This window comes from Artemia sp. Qi Xiang Cuo, chromosome 11, assembly GCF_049724085.1.
Source record: "Artemia sp. Qi Xiang Cuo chromosome 11, ASM4972408v1, whole genome shotgun sequence".
Lineage (NCBI taxonomy): Eukaryota > Metazoa > Arthropoda > Branchiopoda > Anostraca > Artemiidae > Artemia > Artemia sp. Qi Xiang Cuo.
In genome coordinates, this window is record NC_142804.1 from 60,585,534 (window position 1) to 60,604,801 (window position 19,268).

The following is a 19,268-nucleotide window of genomic DNA, read 5'->3' on the forward strand; positions in this document are numbered from 1 at the left end:
TTTACCTACACCGTAGATTTCAATTGAGCCTAAGCTAATTTTCTTCAAATATTGACAGGTATAAACCGGTTATTGTCTGATCTGTAGATCCAAATTCTCGAGCGTATATCATATAATGCACAATTACCGAATGCTTTGTTTCATAGCTAAGGGCCTTCCTATGCGGAACCATTGTAAAGATGCAAAATAGTACGCACGTCTTAGAGCATGTGCAAACAAGCAAATATATACCGGTTTCTCATGCATGCAAAATTATAGATATGCCCGTCCAAGCTACAATCTGGACGGGGCTTAATCTGAAGTTCCAGTGTGGGATGGAGAGGGGGGAGTGTCAAAGTTTGACATCCTCCATTTTTGTTATGTTATTTAGAACAAAAAATTAAAACCTACGAATATATTGACAAAAATGAATAATTTATATTATCAAGCTTATTTTTGTACCATTGGGTATGTTTGACAGCAAAGAAGACTGTAAAAATGAGTGAAGTAGCAGGTTCTCTGTGGCATATAAGATATCTTATTTAAGCTTTAGGTCTCTGGGGTAGAAGGTTAGCCCTACACCGAGCTTTTGATGAGTAACACTAAACTTAAAAAATCTTATATATTTAGAATCAGCATAACAAGCCGATTCTTTTGATGTATCTATTTATTTCAAAATTTTTGTTTTTAGAGTTTCGGTCACTATTGAGCCGTGTCCTTACTTTCAGTTTGTGACCACAAACTGTTTGATTAGCACAATTTTGTAAACATCAACTAATTACAACCTGACGTCGTTCCACACTTAGTAAAAACAATTATAACAAAAATGTTTGCCAAAGAAAATCGGCCAAAGTTTAATATTCATAGAGACCTGTTGCACCAGTCAAAAGCGGTATAATTTAGGATTAGAAATATTCCATGACAAACGACAAAATTAGCACAATCAATTTTTTTGTCGACGACCCTTATTTACAAGGATGTACGACGACTTAAATTCGTTTTTGCTACTGAAATAATGAGCAGAGGCTTATCTATTTGGTAGCGAATGTTTTTTGCTGTAAATGCTTGCAATGTGTGTATAGTTAGATTTTCTTCTCTAGACTCATGTCTGTCCATGTTCACATGTGAATTCTGGTGCGCGGCTGCAACAAATTGCGGCTAAACGTCCAGTTCTAGAGCCTAAGCTATATGTTTAGGACTTCAAATCCTATTAACTAGGAAGTTTCTTTTTCACTATTTTCATCATCTGTACTAAAAGCGGCGTTCACATGTATGTTAGGTAGGATTTCTTGGACTAACCAAGTGCAAAGCCTGACATATTTGTCTAGGCATGGAAATTTAGCTTGGCTTACCTACTAACGCCATTTAACAAAACAGAGCTAGGGGGTTACATAAAGCTAGTGTCCCCGTGCTCTGTCCATCATGTTTTTTGGTCATGTGCCCAAAATCCTTGGTCGTCTTTTCTACTTCATTCACTTAAAGTGTTCTGGGGCAGTTTGCCAGTTTTAGGTCTTTAGTGGATTTTTACTACCCTTCACTTGGCCCCTATATAGAACCAGAATTTCATTAGCTTGAGTCTATCCAATATTTGCAATACAATTTTGCAAAATTGTTGTATTGCAATTCTTTGCAGAGGGTTGCAATTCTATATTCTTTGGATGTATATATGTTATAAACATAAAACCATGCTCCAATCCATATTACAGTTCAGTTACCAATCCAATGAGCCCTCTTTGAAGTTTATACGACCACCATTTCTATAAAAACCTTATATGCCCCCAGGGCGCAACTTACAACCCTTGACCTGAGGGCTCGATGGGGGGGGGGAGTTATCCTCAAAGACATAATTTCTGGACCTTGTAACTACACTGAACGAAAAGGTTATCTCAAAAATTATTACTAAATATGTTTGGGGAAATGATCGGTGTATGGGGAGGGGGCTGGATGACATCAATCACATTTGATTGTTAAAGATGCCAGTAGAACTTCTTATTACCAATCAAATGACACCCCTTCCTATAAAAAAAAACCTTATATCCCCACACGGCGTCACTTACAACACTTGCTCTGAGGGTTGTGTGGGGGGGGGGGGTGATTTGCAACGTCATGATCTCAGGACCAGTGCCCGCCACTTAACCCACGGGCTCGAACAAAAGTGGTTGTGGGTAGTGCTGCGAAAGGGATTCAAGTGGGAGAAAGGAAGCCGGTTGCCTGCAATGAACTTAGTTGTAGCTCCTATGCTATTTCTTTCTATAAGAAGTGCCCTGGTCGAAAAAGACAATATATTGTGCCCTACATCGCTGTTTACTTAGGCAGCATTATCGCGCTGCCCATGATATTTTGTCTTGAGGTTTCAATTATACAGCACTGGAAGTTCTGATTAGACCAGGAAAGCCCTCCCCCTAAAATTCAGTCTATGGGCGCCCATGTGTAAGGGCATTAAAAAAAAAACGCAGAATTTTTTTATTGTTTATTGATTTTTCTATTATAATGGATCATTCCACATACAATGGATTTACAACATCCATGATTAGAATAGATTTTTCAACATAACCTTATTCAACGTCAAATAACTTCTCCAGGTGATGCTTCCATCCCTTTAGATTATTTTTAAGGAAATCTAGAGATCCCCTCAGCCTTCTAAAAGGTCCTTAAGTACAACTACTTCACAGTCATAGAAAACTGTTGCAAACCTCTTGTTGACAAAAATTTCACGTATTTTTTTTTAAAGACTTTCGTACTATAGCATTTTGGCGTACCGGGAAGGTAAATTAGGACCCAGGAGTCAGAATTGAATGATGGGGATGATGAACGTGCAAAGCTGTATTGGTAGCCAATTAAAAATAAGTAATATAAACTTCTTTGTTTCGAAGTCGTGTTATAGGATATAATATCACGAACCTTTACGATAGATACGGAAATTATGCTTTGGTTTTGAAAACCTTGGAAATCTTCTTTAGAAAAATAGATACATCTATAATACCAAGGAAGTCGATGCGCGATACCAATTTTTGAGGTTAATTCTTAGTTTGCACTTCATTTTTAATATAGAATGGTTTGAGAGTTAGATAGTGTCCGTGAGAAGGAAAGTTGGCCTAACTTTTTCATAGTTGTATAAAAATGATTAAACTCACTTCTTGATGATAGTCTATCATCAGAGGGCAGAACTAAGACAGATGGTCACATAATAAGGGTAATTTACAGAGTCTATCAATTTTGTGAGCCACTTGAAGGCAATTGGAGACCAACAATTCAAAGAATCATGACTGACCATGTCCATAGGGTTTTCAAGAAAGTGGGCGAATGAGATTTCTAATTAATAGCATTTTTAGTTAAAAAAAAAGGCAAAGACTAATTAAAAGAACAAAGTTTTTCTAAGGGAAGTAAAGAGCGAAGTCGATATCGGGCGTATTGGTACTGCGCGTATCGATGTAAAGCATATCGGGACGTTTTTTTTCAATCATGGTTTTCTGCCTTCAATGTGATTTTTATTAAAAATGGGCAAAGATTAATTTAAGAAGCAAAATTTTTCTGAGGGAAGTAAAGAGCGAGGTTGAAACTTAAAACGAATACAAATTGTTGATTCACAGCCTATCTAATATATATCGATAAAACTAGTGTAAGTAAACGAACTGGTGATATTTCCCTGTGTTTGTAGGATTATAGAAAACTAACGTTTACTGAAAACAAAAAAGAATATAGTAGTTGTAGTACAATAAAAGTAAACCATTTTAGGACACTTTTAACAGTTTAAAAATAAAGCATTTTAGGATTGTTGCTTAATTTATTCGTTTAATTTGGCATTACTTCTGCACAATGAGCTCAGTCTAATGATTGACTGTGGTTTTGGATCTGAAAAGAATACCTTGTAGACAGTCTCGAGGTGAACCAATCTTGATAGTATGAAGACTACAGACTCGTCTTAGGATTTGTATCATAACTTAAAATTCTCCGTTGTGTGAAATAACCGGATTTCCAGAGTTCATATGATCGTTTATTTGTTCTTCATTTCGAGCAATACCAGCTGAGACCAAGATATTACCCGATAAATCAACCCATTATCTTTGTATGATGTTTAATGATTTTGCACTTCGGAAGATAATGTTTATTTTTATTCCTAGGTTTTTAAGATAATTATAATTGTATACTGAAAGCTTCTGATATAGCAGCTCGTGTAAGAATATGAAAAGTGTTACAGATTAGTTTATTGTCGTGAGGCCATGTACTCACTTTTGACTCCTAAATCAATATTCTTTTTTTTTGCGCTTGGCTTTTGTGTTTTCAGTAAAGTGCTAGTTTGCTATAGGCCTACAGACTTAGGGAAATATCACCAGTTGGTTTACTTGCAACAGTTTTATCGATGTGTATTAGATAGGCTGTGAAGTAGGCCTAACAATTTGTGATCGTTTTAAGTTTCAACTTCGCTCTTTACTTCCCTCAGAAGACTTTGTTTTTTAAATTAATCAGCGTAAGAAACCAATACTTTTGATGTATCTATTTTTTTTCAGAATTCCGTTTCTTAGAGTTTAGATTATTACTAGGCCGAGCCATTCCTCACTTACAGTTACCAAGAACTGTTTCAAAGTAGAATTCCTTTTTGTTTTGTTACATCTCGCTTTATACAATTGGCAAATTTTCTTAATTTCTAGCCAGCCAATACAATCGATGTTTTTCGACGGGTAGATAAAGCGTCTCCAAAGAGACAACTACGATTTCTGAAGCCTTAGTAGGTTCCCAATCCTAACAAGAGATTACGTACTTTTTTTCATGGTATACCTGAATTCAAGTGAGTATTTCTTATTATAGCGTTGCAGAATGCCAGTAGTCAGAGTCAACGCTATAGCGTTGCCTATAGTAAAGGCCATACGGCTCCAATGTTTTTTATTATTTATTATTATTGTTATTTTTCCCCCAGAGGCACTTCATATGGAAGTGGTCGTCGTGGGAACTTCAAAGGGGGCTCATTCGATTGAAAATCGAGAGTTCTAGTGCCCTTTTTAATAGTCGAAAGTTATTGGAGGGCAACTAGCACCCCCCCCCCCCCAGACACGCCCAGCATTCCCCAAACACATCCAATCAAAATTTTTAGATAGCCACTTTGTTCAGCGTAGTCGATTTTCAGATAGAAAATATATTTTTGAGGAGGACACTCCCCCACAACCCTCAGGGCAAGGGTTTTAAGTTATGCCCTGGGGGCATTTACGGTTTTTATAGAAGGCTTTGTCGTATAAATTTAAAAATAGGCTAATTCGATTGGAATTTAAACGGGATTTTTCCCTTTTTAATTGTCAAAATGGATTGGTGGGCATCTTGCCCCCCCCCCCCCCCCAACGCCCATCATTCCCCCGAACACATCCAATCAAAATTTTGAGATAGCCATTTTGTTCAGCGTAGTTAATTTCCAAATAGCAAATATGTTTTTGAGGAGGACACTCCCCCACAACCCTCAGGGCAAGTGTTTTAAGTTATGCCCTGGGGGCATATACGGTTTTTGAAGAAGGCGTTGTCGTAGAAACTTCAAAAAAGGCTAATTCGATTGGAAATTCAAAGGGCTAGTGCCCTTTTTATTAGTCGAAAGTGATTGGAGGGCAACTAGCGCCCCCCCCCCCACGCCCATCATTGCCCCGAACACATCCAATAAAAATTTTGATATAGCCTTTTTATTCAGCGTAGTTGATTTCCAGATAGAAAATATGTTTTTGAGGAGGACACTCCCCCACAACCCTCAGGGCAAGGTTTTTAAGTTATGCCCTGGGGGCATATAAGGTTTTTATAGAAGGCGTTGTCGTAGAAACTTCAAAAAAGGCTCATTCGATTGGAAATTCAAAGGGCTAATGCCCTTTTTAATAGTCGAAAGTGATTGGAGGGCAACTAGCCGCCCATCACTCCCCCAAACACGTCCAATCAAAGTTTTGAGCCATAGCCATTTTGTTCAGCGTAGTTTTTTTTCCAGATAGATTTTAAGGAGGACACTCCCTCAGAACCCTCAAGGAAAGGGTTTAAATTATACCCTGGGGACATATAAGGTTTTTATAGAAGGCGTTGTCGTATGAACTTCAAAAATTACTCATTTGATTGGAAATTCGAAGGGCTAGTGCCCTTTCTAATAGTCGAATGTGATCTGAGGGCAACTAACCCGCCTCTCACGCCCACCGTTTCCCCAAACACATCCAATCAAAATTTTGAGACAGCCATTTTATTAAACGTAATTTTAAATTCTGGAAATTAGGTCTTTGAGGATGAAAATTCCCCCACAACCCTCAGAACAAGGGTTGTAAGTTATGCCCTGGGGGCATATAAGGTTTTTAATAGACAACGTTGTCGTAGAAACTTCAGAAAGGGCTCATTCGATTGGAAATTTAAATGGCTAGTTCCCTTTTTTAATAGTCGAAAGTGATTCTAAGGCAACTGAAACCCCTTCCACGCCCACCATTTCCCCAAACACAGCCAATCAAAATTTTGATGTAGCCATTTTTTCAACGTAGTTGAAAATTCCGGAAATTATATGTTTGAGCAGGACATTCCCCCCACAGTCTTCAAGGGCAAGGGTTTTCAGTTATTCTATGGTGTCATATATGGTTTTTGTGGGATGGATGCTAGCATGTACTTCAAAGAGGGCTTATTTGATTGGAAGTTGAAAGTTATAGTTCACTTTTTAAGCGTCAAAAGAAATCGCAGGGTACCCAGCTTCCCCCCCCCCCCATCCCCCACCCCAAATGCATCAAATAAAAACCTTAAGCTAGCTATTTTGATCAAAATATCTAAAAGATGATATTACAAAAATTCCGGTATCGACACAACCCACCAGGGCCTAGGGGTAGGCGTTGTAAGTTATGCCTTGGGGGCATATATGGGTCTTATGGAAGGGAAGCTCGTATTAACCTCAAAGAGGGATTATTTGATTGGAAATTGAAAGTTCTAGTTCACTTTTTAAGAGTCAAAAGAGAGTGGAGGGCACCTAGACCCCTCCCCTCCCCGCCCTTTTTTCCTCAAATCCATCCGATAAGAACTTTGAGATAGTTTTTTTTTAAATAGTTCAAAGACCATATAACGAAAACTCAGGGGTAAACAAAGCCCCCCAGGGCCAGAGGGCAGGTGTTGTAAGTTATGCCCTGGGGGAATATATGGTTCTTATTGAAGGGATGCTCTTAAAAAATTCACAAATGGCTCATTTAATTGGAAATTAAAAATTCTAGTTAAGTTTTTTAGAGTCAAAAGAGATTGAAGGGCAACTAGCCCCCCCCCCCACTCCCCCTTTTACCCGAATGAATCCAATAAAAATTTGAGATAGTCATTAAGTTAAAAATTTCACAGAAGTCAGATAACAAAAACTCAGGTGTCGTCACAACCCCCCAGGGCCCAGGGGCAGGCGTTGTAAGTTATGCCCTGGAGCATATACTGTTCGTATGAAAGGGATTCTCGTATAAACTTCAGAGAAGGCTCATTTGATTGGATATTGTAAGTCTGAGCTCACTTTTTAAGAGTAAAAAGAGATACGAGGGAAGCTAGCCCCCCCCCCACGCCTTCTTTTTCAAAACCCATCTGTTGAAAATTTTGAGATAGACATCTTGCTAAAAATAATAGTTCAATGGTCGGATAAGAAAAACTCCGCTGTCAATACAGCCCCCCAGGACACAGGGGAAGGCGTTCTAAGTTATGCCCTAAGGGCATGCATGGTTCTTATGAAAGGGATGCTGGTATAAACTTCATAGAGGGCTCATTTGATTGGAAATTGAAAGTTCTAGTTCACTTTTTAAGAGTCAAGAGAGTTAAACTAGCCCCCCCCCCACGCTCTTTTTTCCCCGAACCCGTCCGCTACAAATTTTGAGATAGCAAGTGTTTTGGAAATTGTTCAAAAATTAGATAACAAAAACGCCCCCCAGAGCCCGGGGGATAGGCGTTGTAAGTGTTGTCCTGGGGGCGTATATGGTTCTTATGAAAAGGACGCTCGTATAAACTTCAGAGGGGGCTCATTTTATTGGAAATTGAAAGTTCTAGTTCAATTTTTAAGAGTCAAAAGATATCCGAGGGTAAATAGCCCCTCCCCCGCCCCACAAACCCTTTTTCCCCAAACCCAACCGATAAAATTTTTATAATAGCCATTTCATTAAAAATAGTTCAAAGGTCAGATAAGAAAAATTCCTGTGTCAACGGAACCCGCCAGGGCCCGGAGGCAGGCTTTATGAGTAATGCTCTAGGGTCATATATAGCTCTTATGGAAGGGATGCTCTTATAAACTTTGGAGAGGGCTCATATGATTTGAAATTGAAAGTTTTCGTTCAATTTTAAAGATTCGAGAGGTATGAGGGGAAAAATAGCCCCCCCCCTCCTCCACGCTTTACATATATTAAAGAAAATTTTTTAGATGTACGTTTTGGTAAAAATAGTATCAGGTCTAGACAACAAAAAACTTTGATATTGAAACTGTTTCCCAGGGCCCGCGAGTAAGCGTTGTATGTTATGCCCTGGGGGCATATATGGTTGTTAAGGAAGGGATGCTCGTATAAAATTCCTATAGGGCTCATTTGATTGGAAATCGAAAGTTGTAACTCACTTTTTAAGAGTCGAAAAAGATTGGAGGGCAGCTAGCCTCCCCCCACACTCCATTTATTTTTTTCCCAGAGGCACTTCATATAGAAGGGGTCGTCGTATAAACTTCAAAGGGGGCTCATTCGATTGAAAATCGAGAGTTTTAGTGCCCTTTTTAAGAGTCCAAAGTGATCAGAGGGCAACTGCCCCCCCCAAGCCCCTTTCCCCCAAATACATCTGATAAAAAATTTGAGGTAGCAATTTTGTTAAAAATAGTTCAAAGATCATATAACAATAACTCCTTTACGTATGGTCATTTCTTATAAAATAGTTCAAAGATCAGATAAGAAAACTCCTGTGTCGTCACCCCCCCCCCCTAAGGCCGGGGCAGGCGTTGTAAGTATTGCTGTGGGGGCATATATGGTTCTTATGGAAGGTATGCTCGTATAAACTTCTGAGAGGGTTCATTTGAATTGAAATTAAAAGTTGTAGTTCATTTTCTCAGAGTGAACAAAGATCCGAGGGCAACTAGCCCCTCCCGCCCTTCACGCCTTTGAGGGTATCGGATGGATAAACCCATCCGATAAAAATTTGAGGTGACCATTTTGTTAAAAAAAAGTTCAACCATCAGATATTAAAACTCCAGGGCCGACACATCCCCCCAGGGCCCAGGGATAAGCGTTGTAACTTATACTCTGGGGATATATATATATGGTTCTTATAGACGTAATACTCTTATAAACTTCAGAGAGGGCTGATTTGATTGAAAATAAAAATTTCTAGTTCACTTTTAAAGATTTAAAAGAGACCGAAGCTTAATCTAGTCTCCCCACGCCCTCTTTCCCCAAACCCATCTGATAAAAATTTTGAGATAGCCATTTTTTTAAAAACAGCTAAAACATCAGATAATAAAACTCCAAGGTTGACACAAACCCATTTATTCACTTTGATATTATTACTTTGGTATTAGTTTTGTTACTTTGATGAATATTTGATTTTTTTATTTTTAAGTTTGATTTTGAAATAAGGAGTTTTTAAAAACTTGAAACTTTTTTGAATAAAAAACTAACGAAAATTAAATAAAAAATAAATTTCCTAAAAATAATTTTTAAAAATAAAAGTAAAGGCCAGTTTAAACTTAAGATAAACATATACAGTTGACTTCTGAAATAACAAGGCAAAATGACCAAAGATTACTTTTGAAAAACAATTGAAACCCAAAACGAACAGAAATTAAATACACAATCATAGCAAAAACATACAACAAGTAATAATATAATTGAATAAATAGATCTTAAAGCGAGTAATGCTTAGATTGAATATGAAAATCAAGCTTAAAACAAAAAAAAATATTTTCCTATTGAAGTATAAATGAAACTTAAAACAAATAGAAATTAAATAAACAATCAATGCAAACAAACACACAATAAATATTAATGTAAATTAATAAATAAATCTTAAAACGAGTGAAACTTCAATTAAATATGCAAATCAAGCTTGAAACGAACAAAAATCCCTACAAACAAGAGTTTGGGTGTGACCTCCTTCGTTCACTGTAAAAGTCTAAAACCTACTGCGTCATTGGCGCTTTACTGAAAACTATATGCGTCTTGAACAGTCTTGGAAAGTATAAACAACATCAAATTGAATATTTGATGTACAATGATATTAATTGTTGAAAGATCCATGAGTTAAAGAATTTATTTAACTGTAATTATATTTTTATTTTCAATGCTGTAAGAACTGGAAAAGAAAATATTTGTAATGTAATTCGTTTTCAGTTAAGCGCCAATGACGCAGTAGGCTTTTGGTTTTTATTTACAGTTAAGGAAAGAGGCATTATCCAAACACTTGTTTGTAGTGAAACTATATTCATCTTGAACAACTTTAAAAGAGATAATAAATTAAACTGAATATTTGATGTAGAATTATATTAATTGCTGAAAGCTCATTAGTTCAAAATGTTACAATAATTTTAACGTTTATTTTCAATATTAAGTACAAAAGAAAATATTTGTCATAAAATTGGTTTTCAGTAAAGCACCAATGACGCAGGACCAGGGAACTTCGTATCGAAAGAGTTACCGTAGAAACATCAAAAAGGGCTCATTCTATTGGAAACTGGAAGGGCTTGTACCCTTTTTAATTGCTGAAAGTGATTGCAAGGCAACTAACAACCCTTCCACGCCCACCATTTCCCCAAACACATCCAACTAAAATTTTGAAATAAACATTTTGTTCAACGTAGTTTAAAGATCTGAATACTATGTCTTTGAGGAGGACACTCCCCCCACAGCCCTCAAGGCAAGGATTGTAAGTTATACCCTGGGGGCATATAAGGTTTTTATAGAAAGCGTTGCCATAGAAACTTCAGAAAGGGCTCATTCGATTGGAAATTCAAAGGGCTAGTGCCCTTTGTAATAGTCGAAAGTGATTGGAGGGCAACTAACCCTTTCTCTCGCCCACCATTTTCCCACACACATCCAATCAAAATTTTGAGATAGCCATTTTGTTCAACGTAGTTGAAAGTTCTGGCAATAAGGTTCTTATAGATAGTATTGTCATAAAAACTTCAAAAAGGGATCATTAAATTGGAAATTGAAGGGGCTAGTGCCCTTTTTAATTGTCGAAAGTAACTGGAGGGAAACTAACACCTCCCTTACGCACACCATTTCCTCAAACATATCCAGTCCAAATTTTGAGATAGCCATTTTGTTCAACGTAGTTGAAAGTTTTGGAAATTATGTATTTGAGGATAACAACCCCCCACAGCCCTCAGGACAAGGGTTGTAATTTATGCCCAGAGGGAATATAAGGTTTTTATAGAAAGGATTGTCGTTGAAACTTCCAAAAGGGCTCATTCGATTGGAAATTGAAAGGGCCAGTGCCCTTTATAATAGTAGAAAGTGATCGGAGGGCAACTAAGCCCCTCTGACGCCCACCATTTTCCAAAAAACATCCAATGAAAATTTTGAGATAACCATTTTTTCAACGTAGTTGAAAGTTCTGGAAATTAGTTCCTCAAGGATGACAACACCCCACACCCCAAAGACCTCAGGGTAAGGGGTGTAAGTTATTCCCTGGGGGCATATAAGGTTTTTATAGAATGCGTTGTTGTAGAAATTTCCAAACGCGCTCATTTTATTGGAAATTGAAAGGGCTATTGCCCTTTCCAATAGTCAAAAGTGATTGAAGGGCAACTAGCCCCCTCTCATGCCCACCATTTCCCCAAATACATCCGATCAAAATTTTGAGATAGCAATTTTGTTCAACGTAGTTTAAAGTTCTGGAAATTAGGTCTTTGAAGATGGCAAACCCCCCAAAGTCCCCGGGCAAAGACTGTAAGCTATACCTTGGGGGCATATAAGGTTTTTATAGAAAGCTTTGTCGTAAAAACTTCAAAAATAGCTCATTCAATTTGGATTTGAGAGGGCTAGTACCTTTATTAATAGTCAAAAGCGATCGGAAGGCTAATGCCCCCCGCCCCACACCCATCATTTCCCCAAACACTTCCAATCAACATTTTGATATATCAGTCTTGTTGAACATAGTCGAATGGTCTGGAAATTATGGCTTTGAGTATGACAACATCCCCTCCCACAGCCCTCAAGTATAAGATTGTAAGTTATGCCCTGGGGTCATATAAGGTTTTTATAGAAAGCGTATTCGTAAAAACTTCAAAAAGGACTCATTCGATTGGAAATTGAGAGGGCTATTGCCCTTTTTAATAGTCTAAAGTAATCGGAAGGAAAATCACCATCCCCCACCCTCCCGCCCACACCCATCATGTCCCCAAACGTTTCCGATCAACATTTTGATATGACCATTTTGATCAAGTTAGTTAAAAGGTCTGGAAATTGTGTCTTTGAGGATCACAACCCTCCCTCCATAGCCCTCAGGACAAGGGTCGCAAGTTATGCCCTTGGGGCATATAAGGTTTTCGTAAAGCTATCAAAGGGCAAATGCCCCCCCCCCACACCCATGATTTCTCCAAACACTTCCAATTGAAATTTTGAGATAGCCATTTGGTTCAACGTATTTGCAAGGTCTGGAAATTATGTCTTTGAGTATAAAAAATCCCTCCAGCCCTCAGGACAAGGGTCTTAAGTTATGCCCTGGAGGCATATAAGGTTTTTATAGAAAGCATATTCCTATGAACCTAGGAGGGCGCTCATTGGATTGGTAATCAGACCCTCTAGTGCTCTTTTTAAGAGTCAAAGTAATTAGAAGGCTGCGACAACCCCCTCCCCCATGCACACACACACTTTGTAATTTTCCGAAATGCATCAATAGAAATTTTGAAATAGCCATTTCGTTCAAAATAGTCTAAATTTCATGTAACAAGGCTTTTGGGGTTGAAGCAAACCCCAGAGACTAGGGGCAAGGGTTGTAAGTTATGCCCAGGGGGTATTTAAGGTTTTTAAGGAAGGGATGGTTGTCTAACTTTAGAAGAGGCTCAATCTTTTCCCCTGAAAAGACTATGTCAATATAAAACGAACAGAAATTAATTTAAAAAAACTTTTCCACAAAATGAGTTTTTCAAAAAAAAGTAAAGAACTCCATTAAACCAAAAATTGACAAAAATAGAAATCAAATAATCTAACAAGCATACAACTACCTCAAATCAATATCAATAAATAAATAAAACCTTGAACAAACAGAAAGTAAAATAAATAACAGTCAAACTCAAAACGAATAGAAATTATTATCAGTAGGGTTTTAAAACACTATGCTTTCTAAAAGCCAGAATATAATTTGTAATTTACTGAAAAAATTCTTTTAAATGCTTTCATTTTTATAAATTTAGGAAATCAAAAATTAATTGAGATTTTAAGGAATAAATATGTATATAAAATGTATATAAAACTGACAATGTACATTTTTTTCAGTAAATTCATTTGAATTTTTTTTCAGTAAAGTACAAGGAAAGTATCCCCTAGTCAATACCCCGCTATTTACGCTGAAGTTAGAATTTTGTTCGAATCACAAATCCCTGAATCATAAAGGCCGTTTATTTGGAATAGAAAGGCCTAGCTGTTTTGAAAGTACCAAAAAAAAAACTTTAGCGTAAAGAGCGAGGTATTGACTAGGGGGTGAACCCCGTCATATACGTAATAATTTCTGTTCGTCTTAAGTTTTAATGATGTTCCTTACTTTCAGTTGAATAAACTTGTTATTTATTTAATTTCTGATCATTTTTTAAATAATACTTGGAAATCTGGCGCCCCCTTCATAGAAATGTCCCTTCCCCAAAGGAATCGTCCTCCATGGAAAGATCCTCCCACGTAACCCCCTCTTCTGGGGGTTACGTTACCACGAACTGTTTGAATACGTTATTGATCCTTACGATAGAATATAAACTTTATTTCTTTGTTATGTCTGGAGCCTGAATTCAAGTACGTATTTTGATTATAGAGATTCCATAGAGTCAGTAGTTTTCGTCAAAAATCATGAATTTTGTATGTAGTCTGCTGTAGTCACGGCGGGGGATGGGGTTAAAACTTTTAAGAGAAGTTATTTTTTGAAGAAGGGTAAGGGTACTTAGAACTTCACGTGAGGGGGAAAGGGGCAGAATATTATCCTGTGGTCTTCACAAAAAGTATACGCAACGGCTTTTTCTTCCTTTTTACACTTGTTGTCCGACAGGTTTTTTGGCTAATTTCATCTACACGATTTTCATTTTGATTATAGGTTGGTATGGTTTTTGTTTTTGCGGTCAAATAATACAAAATTAAGACATTCTTTTGGACATAAATTTCTCATTAAAACCAGGACAAAGTAGAAAATGACAAGGCGGTCACAAGATATTAAAAAAACGAAACATATTTCTTATGTCGAAATCGTAACATGGTATGTGCTAATCGAAAAGCCTCCCGCGCCTCCATGAATTAGTTAGTTATTAAAGATTGATTAACTAATCATTTATTTACTTATAACCCACAAAAATAACAGTAAATAATGGTCGAATAAAAAAGGGAGAAAAAATAAAAGAGAGAAATACGTAAAGAACCAAGGAAAAATCGGATAAGACGGCGAGAGCAAAAACGTGCATGTGGCATACCTGAAAGTTATCATTACAGTATCTCTAACTTTGAAATTATATCATAAAAATATGAGAAACTCATTTACTCAAAATGATACATTGAACACTGAATACACTAACACACTGAACAATACACTGGACAGCACCAAGCCGCCTTAGGCCAACTCAGCTACACACGCTCCTCCAGTATCCCAATCTATTCAAAGCCTCTATCTTTACACCCTCCCAGGAAGTTCCCATTTCCCTTAAATCTTTCTTTATTACATCCTACCCCCCGAGACGTGGACAACCTGCTTTCCGTTTAGCCCTTGTGGCAATATGTCATCCTTCATTCGCAGAACGTGCCCTAGCCATCTCAACCTTTATCTCATTATAGCCCTAGAAAGTGGGATTGAACCACACTTTTAATAAAGCCTACTGTTTGAAATAAAGTCAGTCAGCCGGGCATCAAGAACAATCCGTAGGCAATTTCTCTGGAAAACATCTAGCAAATTTTTATCCGTATTCCGGAGCGCTCATGCTTCAGAACCATATTTGACCACTGTCATCACTGTAGCTTCCAATATTCTAATTTTGGTTCACCGACTTATCTTTTCAAATTTTTGAGCCCCTCTTTCCTTTCCAGTATAACCCTGCCACCAGAATTGCCTCTAGAGCCATGCTAGTAACGGCGGCTCTAGACGGTCAATCATTTTAATCAAAAGTTTCCGTCAATTGATTGACGTGTGCGTTAATCAACCTTCAATCGACCCTTCAATCTTTAACAAAGCTAATCTAAAACACTGCTTTTGATCAAAACGATTGAGTCATTCACACTTTCTACCAATCACCGTCAACACTTGACTTTAGCCCAAATAGGTTCCTGGATGGTCAATCATGCTTGAGCAGTTGATTGACGGAAATCTTTTGATTAAAAGGATGGACAGTCTAGGGCCTCCTTAAGAGTTGGAACTCAGCTGAAGTTTGGAAAACAACAATCTATGCTAAGCGTCTCATATAGTTGTTACCAGTATTGATTAAAAAGATGTCGCTTTGAGATTAGCATACTAGTTTGGTCCATGATTTGCTTGCAGGTATTTTGACTTGAGAGCAAATAGACAAAAACAATGTTTTCATTATCAAACTATTTCAAGCAACTGAATGAAATTGTTAGAAATTTCAGAAATTCTTGGATAACCCCAGCAAAATATCTCAACCTAGGTCAATTATAATTATTTATGGATATTGTTTATTCTGGAACGGCCAGAATGGCCCGGATTATCGCATCAAGTCTACTATAATGAACATTGAAAATGATGAGGATCATGTATCACAGAACCATCTGCCCATTTGCCCAGAGCCATTTGCCCATCTTTTGCTCTTTGCCCAGCTTGAAAGATCGGAACACAGCACCAAAAAATGACTAATCATATTAGAAGCTAATACAATCTGTTGTTGTCAGACACCAGTAATAAATATATAGACAAAACACTACACCAAAAGGTATGGGAAGGTTAAATTACCAGTAATGTGTCTATAAAATGTCAGCCAAATGAATAAATTTTTGGAAGTTTTGCAAGTTCACGGTGCAAGAATAGGGTTTGAAAATTAATGTTGAGGAGACTAAGTCGCCTAGACAAGAAATAAATGAAGATGAAAAGAGGATATTGAATCAAACAGTTCGTGGTAACGAACTGTAAGTAAGGAGCGACCCGGCTCAATAGTAACCGAAACTCTAAAAACGGAATTTTGATACCAATAGATACATCAGAAGAATCAGATTTTTATGCTGATTTTTTTATGCTTACCCATCAAAAGTTAAGCGCCTGAGAAAATTTGCCTTATTTTCGAAAAAAGGGGGAAACAGCCCCTAAAAGTCATAGAACTTTAATGACAATCACACCATCAGATTCAGCGTATCAAAGAACCCTACTATAGAAGTTTCAAGCTCCTGTCTGCAAAAATATGGAATTTTGTATTTTTTCAAACAGTTCGTGGTACCGAACTGTAGGCTAAGTAAGGAGTGGCCCGGCTCAATAGTAACCGAAAATCTAAAAACTGGAATTTTGATACCCATAGATCCATCAATAGAATCAGATTTTTATGCTGATTTCAAATATATAAGTTGCATTAAGTTTAGTTTTACCCATCAAAAGTTACGCACCTGAGAAAATTTGCCTTATTTTCGAAAAAATTTACTCTGTCTCACAACTTTATTTTTTAAAACAATTAAAAACTGTAGCGTAAAGAGCGAGGCGTTGAGGAGGGGACAGCCCCTTTTATATACGGAATAATTTCTGTTCATTTTAAGTTTTAATGTCGCTCCTTCTTTTCAGTTAAAAAAAAACTTGTTTTTTAATTTAATAACGGGATGATTGATCAAGTGGATAGTTTCACTTACCTGAGTGGTATCAAACACCTCGTGGTAACGGACTGTAAGTAAGGAGCGACCCGGCTCAATCGTAACCGAAACTCTAAAAAACGGAATTTTGATACCAATAGATACATCAAAAGAATCAGATTTTTATGATGACAGTCAGAGCCTTCCGAGGTGACCAGGGCAAGCTAACCCGGGTTTTATAGTGGAGTGTGACTGTGGCTGGGGGGTTGTCTTCTTTGATCAAATTTTTCACGTTGATTCGGTTTTATTTGCTTATATTTGAGTCGGGATTGAGGGCGCCGTAATTAGTCTTACCCTGACAACTCAGGTTCTCAAATTATAAGATTTTGAAGTCTCAGAGTGCTGAATTCTAGCCTGATTTCAAGGTTATATCTAAGGTCAGGACCTCAAACACAAAATTCTATAAATTATTTTAATGATATTCTATATAATGTTGCAAACACTCATGAAGTTTTCTGTAAAAACCAGTTTGTTCAATCTGTGGTCATAATACGGGCTATAGGGTTCTCCATTATCTCCCCCCACCTCCAACTTTTTAGCAGAAAAGCCGGCATGTTGCACCTTGTTAACGCAATGCTCTCCTTGAATTCAGTCTATTTTTTATAGGCCGACATAGCTAAAGTGGATCCTTATTACTTGTTTCATCCCGAAGCTTTGGTTGATGTTACTGAAGAAACACGACTTAAATTCAGCTTTCCTGTTAATGTAATCAAAAACCAAAATGATGAGTAGAGACAAGTGACCAAAAACAGACAAGCTCTAATTGATTATCTACCATAACTGGATAAAACAGTTAATCAAATAACTTGCTCAAGACAGGGATGAAACCGAAACGATTTAAAAACCAAAATGAAACCCAAATCACCAGCGGTTGCCAGATCATAGCGTACCCGTTGTTCTCAATGAGTCACTCTCAAACTGTGCCCAATTATTTTCCGATTATGCCTCCACAGGGCGTGCAATTTATGCTGGGAACGTCCAGCTTGGAATCGAGTCTAATGAAAATGTTTAGTGTCAAAATCATGCCATAATAAACTAGATGTTTTTTAGTGTGGGAGGTCTATTTTAAGGCCGGCTTCTAAGGTGACTTGAAGCTAAAATACCCAATAATCCGAAAGAAGACATATACATCAAGATTATTTAAAACGATTTTCATGAGCATGGAAGCATTCAGCCAAATATTTTACGGGCACGAGAACGCCACCAAAGACACCAAATGATTTGGTATCATTTTAGTATTTCTACTCTCCAGGAGGAAACACGATAAAATTCTGAAAACCATGTTAAAATATTATCAATATATCCTTATTACATTCCCTAATATACTCTGCGTCATTTTATCCCCCCCCACCTTCTGGACAAATATATAAAAAGAATTCTAAAAGCCAACTTAAGTCTCCATTCTTTCTTACTCCGCCCTTATACAAACACAGATTTACCTGTCTTTTATGCGTCTATTTTTGCAATACTATTGTCCCATCTAACACATGGGGCTCGCCAGGGACCAGTCATAAACAATGAGACAAATCCAATCTAGGGGTGATGACCACGTATATCGTCTTACTTACATACCAAAGAAATTTTTTTTCAAAATTAGCATGATCCCTTAGCCCGTTGTAAACAAAAACACTCATTTATTCCGGGAGTGTTGAGATGGACTATAAAATTAGGTACAATCCCATTATGCGGGCCTCTCTAAAAAGTCAAGTTTGGTTAATACTAATGAAATAAAATAAAATAGGATGAATATATAATAGTTTAGAAACAAATTTGGGCGATATATTTGCACATTAGGTGGGGGGGGGGGGTAAAGAATTGCATATATTAAAAACGTAACCAAACCTAGGTACCCCCCCCCCTAAACCCCCAAAAAACACAGTTTAATATCGTATACGCAATGAAAACCTTGCTATCGTTGCCTGCTCTATAATAGTTAAGACGTCACAAAACGGGTTTTATCATTGCCTACTCTATAGTGATTGAACGGAGAGGCCCGCATAATGGGATAGTACCTAAAATTATTTACTCAAGTCCAAAATGTGTCCCGGAGGTTGGTAGCAGATTTACGATCACAATAATTATCTCAAATGACCCAAAGTCTCCAGTATTTGGTTGCTAGTTAAATTTAAGCTGCATAATTTTTCATCTTTTCCTCTTGATCCTTCACTTTAACCAAGTAAACAAAAAGAAATATAAAAAAGTAAAAAAAAAAGGACTGCTTTTGTGCCCAGTGGGTCGAATACCCCCTTTCCCCGTCTCGATTATCACTCTTTCTAAAACAAAACCTGGAGGTCCTTTTTTTGTGGGATTAGAAATTCCCAACACACATTTTACATT

At 37.3% G+C, this 19,268-nt stretch overlaps 1 long non-coding RNA gene across 1 annotated transcript in view; it reads right to left on the reverse strand.

The window, feature by feature from the left end:
- The window catches only part of LOC148947202 (uncharacterized), a 108,200-nt gene that overhangs the window by 78,643 nt on the left and 10,289 nt on the right, over positions 1–19,268 (reverse strand). The window lies entirely within an intron of this gene.